The sequence below is a fragment of the Apteryx mantelli genome, chromosome 24 (genome assembly GCF_036417845.1).
Source record: "Apteryx mantelli isolate bAptMan1 chromosome 24, bAptMan1.hap1, whole genome shotgun sequence".
In the NCBI taxonomy this organism is placed as follows: domain Eukaryota; kingdom Metazoa; phylum Chordata; class Aves; order Apterygiformes; family Apterygidae; genus Apteryx; species Apteryx mantelli.
The window spans coordinates 2,528,708-2,534,422 of NC_090001.1; positions in this window are offsets into that span (position 1 = coordinate 2,528,708).

Consider the following 5,715-nt stretch of genomic DNA (forward strand, 5'->3'; position numbering starts at 1 on the left):
GGCCACCACCAGCCTGGGCTGCTCTGCTGGGTGGTCTGGGGAGAGGGCAGGGGAGGTGGGGAGAGCCGGGGAGGACTGGGCTGGGCTGGGCTGGTAAGGGCCCAAGAGAAGGAAATGCCAATGTTAGCTCAGCTGTATGAACAGGCAGGGTGAGGACATACACTGGTGGGTTTGTGGTGCAGAGTGAGGGCTTGTGTCTGACCATTTGCTGATGATACAAACCTGGGAGGAGTGGCTGATACACCAGAGGGCTGTGCTGCCATTCAGAGAGACCTGGACAGGCTGGAGAGGTGGGTGGAGAGGAACCTCATGAAGTTCAACAAAGGCAAGTGCAGGGTGGTGCACCTGGGGAAGAATAACCCCATGCAGCAGTACAGGTTGGGGCTGACCTGCTGGAAAGCAGCTCTGTGGAGAAGGACCTGGGAGTGCTGGTGGACACCAAGTTAAGCATGAGGCAGCAATGTGCTCTTGTGGCCAAGAAGGCCAATGGTATCCTGGGGTGCATGAGGAAGAGTGTTGCCAGCAGGTCGAGGAAGGGGAATCCTCCCCCTCTCCTCAGCCCTGCTGAGGCCACCCCTGGAGTACTGTGTCCAGTTCTGGGCTCCCCAGTACAAGAGGGATGTGGCACTACTGGAGCAAGTCCAGCGGAGGGCTACAAAGATGATGAGGGGACTGGAGCATCTCTCCTATGAAGAAAGACTGAGAGAGATCGGCCTCCTTAGCCTGGAGAGGATAAGGCTGAGAGGAGATCTTATCAATGTGTACAAGTATCTGAAGGGAGGGTGTAAACAGGATGGGACCAGACTCTTTTCAGTGGTGTCCAGAGATAGGACGCGAGGCAACGGGCACAAAATGAAACACAGACAGTTCCACCTGAACATGAGGAAAAACTTCTTCACTGTGAGGGTGACAGAGCACTGGAACAGGTTGCCCAGAGAGGTTGTGGAGTCTCCTCTCTGGAGATATTCAAAACCCACCTGAACGTGATCCTGTGCAAGGTGCTCTAGGTGACCCTGCTTGAGGAGGAGGGTTGGACTAGATGATCTCCAGAGGTCCCTTCCAAACTCAACCACTCTGTGATTCTCTGATTCTGTGACTGAGGCACAAGTGACCTCACAACCACAAACAGCAGCCACATGACCAGCACTGGCCTATCAGGCCCTGAGACACAAGTGACCTTACAAGCCCCAAAGCAGCAATGTGCTTGATGCTGTCCAACCAGGCACTGAAGCAAAAGTCACCTCACAAGTACAAAAAGGAGCAATGGGGCTGCTGGTGGACGAGCAGATCCTGAGGCCGAAGGAACTCCACAAGCACAAACATCAGCAAAATGCATCAAGCTGGACTGTCAGGTGCTGAGGCTGAAGTGACCTCACAGGCCACCATGAAGCCGTATATCTGCTCCTGGCCTCTTAGCGACTGAGGCACAATTGACCTAAACAAGCACAAACAGCAGCAATGGGCCTGCTCCCCGTTTCTGAGGCACTGAGACACAAGGCACATGACCATCATCACCAAAGCTATGGGCATGCTGTTGGCCTACCAGCTTCAGAGGCACAACTGACCTCACAAGCGCAAATGGCATCGATGTGCCTGCTGCTGCCCTATCTGGGACCGAGTCACAAGTGACCTGAAAAGTGCAAACCTTCACAGAGGACAAGCTCACCTGGGCCACTCGCATGGCCCTTGATTACGCTGTTATCACTCCGTACAGAACAGTCTTCTGCAAACACTTTTCATCTCCTGGCAAGACTCTCTGCAGGTCATACGACAGCTCCACTCTGTCACCCTGGGCACAAATCCCAAAAGGGAACAATTGGTCTTGCTTTTCCTTTAGGACCATCAAGCCCGAGCTGGGAGCCTTTGCACTGCAGCACCTACACAATGGCAGCAGGATGCCACTTCCACTCCTAGTGCCCAGGTGCAGAGATCAGCTGAGGGAGCAGCTGCACTGGAAAGCGTTTCTGACACTGTCAGATCAACTCAGCACTGCAGCAGGCATCAACCTGACGCCAGACCTCTGCTCTGCCACCTAGTCTACAAACACACTGTCTCTGCCCCACAGAGCTGGTGGGTCTGCTACATACAACCAGGTGCCAGCAAGAAGAGGTGGATGCAGGACACTCGCCACTTGCACACTCCCCAGCCACTGCTCTGCTCGCTGCCTTCCCTTGGCTGCTCAGCCCAGACACACAGCGAAGCTCTTGTGGAAACACCACAAGGTGGCCAAGGCACTCTAGGCTCACAAGGCCTGTGCAAATGAGCAGCACGAGATCAGGCAGCGACAGAGGTGGCTCCTTGGGCAGTGCTGCTCTTTTCAGGGGGAAGGATCCTGCTTTCTTTGGGCACAGCAGGCTGCTGCTCTCCACCCCCATCCCCTCAGGAACCTCCAGATAGGCATGGATGGATGGGGATTTTCTTTAGGTATACAGAAGTTACAGATACAATGGAGAAACAGTTGAGAGTCCGGAAGGCCTCCTGAGCCCAAAGGAACCTCCTTCCTTCCCTTTACTTACTTGCACAAGGAGCCCCGAGTGAAGGGACAAAGGGTGCAGGGGCTTTGAAAAGAGGCCCAAGCAATGAGACAGCCCCAGACTGCAGGTCTGCTCAAATGCCAGCTGTCCTGGCTGCGCAGGCTCTGCAAGAGCAGTCCGGGCTCCACAGCTGGGTCCACAGAGCACTGAGGGCTGGGTGCCACGGGCAACCTGGCCCTGGGCACATCTTCACCCCTCGCAGAGCCAGCAGCCCAAGAGCTCTGAGACTTCCTCAGGTCAAGCTACGGACGCTTTGGGGCACTCACACAAAGGCACCCAAGAGATGCTGGCATTTATTATAAGGGTCTTGCACTCATCCTATATGGCACCGCAACCTTCTAGGAAAAGGAGGGGGCACAATAGCATTTGCTGAGGGGACTGGCAGTAACAGCAGTTGTGGGAGGAGGAATTTGCAGCACAGCAGAGGTACCAGGAGGTGAACCCACACCCCAAGTCACCCAGGGAAGACAGGCGCATTTATGGAAGCCTTCACATCTGTACACAGCCTCATCTCATCCACTTGCAGCTGCTTTCACAGAGGGCTCACAATGTTGGCAAAGATCTTCACAGGTGTCCTGCCTAGTTAAGAGGTGGGAATAGGGTCTTCCGGAGTGGGACATTTCCATGTGTCCTAGATGACCATCCTCTGATGAGACAAATTTCAATGCTGCAATGGGTCTCTCTCCACTCTTTAGAAAAGGCCCATAGGTGATTATTTCAGTCTACTTCAGTGAACGTGTCCCAGGAGGAGGAAGCACAAGGGACAGAGAAATTCACGCCTTCAGCTGGACCACTGTTGCTGAGCAGAGGCAGGCTCCTGGGACAGAGAGAGCTCCTGGCAACGTGGCAGCACTGCTGGGAGACAACTCTTTGCAGGAGCAGCTCCCCTGTCAAGAGCAGCAGGGCTCCGGGCACTGCCTGCTCTTGCTGACATCCATGAGAGAAGGCAGAGAGAAGTGAAAGGGAGTGTGGAGTGTGAGGCCAGAGGAGAGCTCCTTGTGGGAGGAATCTTCAGAGCCCTTTGCACGGTAAGCCTCTGGCTGCAGGGCAATGCTACTGCTGTTGCTGCAGGGGTCTTCTAAACCCAGCCCATAACGGAGAGTTTTCTTGAGGCTTGCTCTCCTGGCTTCTCCAAAGTGCCGGAGGGGATTCCCTGCCACAGCATGCCAGGGACACGGTGTCCTGCTGCCTTCTGCCAGGGAGAGCTGCATGGGTGTGAAGCCAGGGTGTGCCAGAGGTCTATGCAGGGCTGTCATTCAGAGCAGTGTTCCTGCACCCCAGGGTGCTGTGTGCCCCGGGCAGTGAGTCTGCTGCCTGCGAGGGTCAGCACTCAGCCTGCCCAGCAAACTCCCCACAGCGCTGTGGGGAGAAGCTCTGGGTGGGAGGAGAGAGCCCGTCAGGGCAGGTTGAGTGTGCTGCGGAGAGGGTGCTGCATGGGTCAAGGCTGCTCACAGCTCCAGCTCACCGTGAGGACATTTCTGGAGGGCACTTTTCAAAAGGAAGGTCAAGGCAGGGGCTACTTGAAAGGGAAGGAGCTTTCCTTCTAGGCTGTGTGCTTTGAGTTCAGTAATGTGGGGAGAGGGAAAAGCAGGAAAGAGTTTTGTGGTTTGGGAAGGAACTGAGACTCTCAACCCTTCCCTCTCAGAGATCACATGGTCTGTGAGAAAGCTCAGCAAACCCCTTCAACCCCTCCTCAGCCTACAGACAGCACCAGCATCACCTTTATGGCCTTGTCAGGGTTTTTCTGACCTGCTCCTCAGGACCTTTGAGCACAGCAATGCCTCTGCCCAGCGCCCTGTCCCGGTAGGTTTCTGTCAGGCAGAACTGAGCATGCAGAGGGTGGGATGGGGTCTGTGAGCACCGTCAGGGAAATGACATTGGGATACAGAAGGAGCTGCCAGCAGGAAGAGCTCCAGGCAGCAAGATGGGCAGGGAATGAGAAGGAACTGCAAAGAGAGTCGCCATGAGAGGAAGGATTTGGGCAAGTCATGGTCAGTCCCTCCAATACAGACACCTTCCTCTTTGGCAGTCCCCTGTGTCTCTGCTGATGAGCAGATGGTAAATTGGTGTGAGGAGAGGGTCTATCACATTAGAGCAGAGACATTTAGAATGGGTCGGGCACCCGCTGCCTTCACGTGACAGTTTCCCTGCCTTGCTAGAATGGGAGCTGGTGTGGCTGCTTCAGGTACAAACACCTGTGTTCAGGAGGGCAAGGCTGGGGGAGGTGAATCCCTCACAAGGATCTTCCCTTTCCAAGACAGCTGGCAGGAGAGCTTGTCAGAGTCCAATTCTCCCTGACCAGGTCCTTTTAGCTATTCCACACATGGACGGTGTAATGTTTAATATCAACATTTACTTCTTTGAAGATATTGGACATTACACAGGATTTTTGATTTAGCAGAGTGACACAGCAATATGCTGAAATCACAATACAAGTGTGAGTTACACTTAGCAAAATAGAGCAATTGCAGTATCAGTTCAATCACAATACCAGTGTGATCCCCATTACTGGTCTCTATCCTGTGCTCACCATCACAACGCTGGGCATCCCCAGTCGCCAGGAAGGAAGACATGGGATGAAACCAGCTTGATCCCATTGCTCTCTTCCAGGTTCTTTTGTTAGTTGTTCAGTTTTTATACTATGTGGTGGGCTGAGCCACGAATACACTCCCACCCATGCTGGTCTGGCTAACTGAGGGAGACATTCACACTCTTTTGATGAACTCAGGGGAAAACATTGACACCAGCTGATCCACTCAGTTGGGGTGTAGTCACTTGATCCACTCAGCTGACATAGCTGTTTATCTAAAACCAAGGTTACCCTCCAGTCATGGTCCCCTCTGCAATGAGATAAAGTCAGCTTTCTGTGCAACAGCTGTGGTCAGTCACACCCTACCTTATCCCCTGAGCTTCATGGGCACATGCCCCTTGCCCATCTCCCCTGAGCCTTCTTCCATTGTAGGGGTTTATTGGTAGGTCCAAGTGCTATATTCCTCTCTCCTTCTGGTAAACAGAAAATATTCCCACTGGGTCACCGGACTGAGTCTCCTTAGCTCAGCTCATGGAGCCCAACCCCTCCTATCCCCACCAAAGAACTGGAAATGTTTGTCACCTTCCTCCATTTACACCCCCCAGCAGAGCAGCACTGAATCCTCTGGAAATCGTTAGCAGAGGCCCCTGC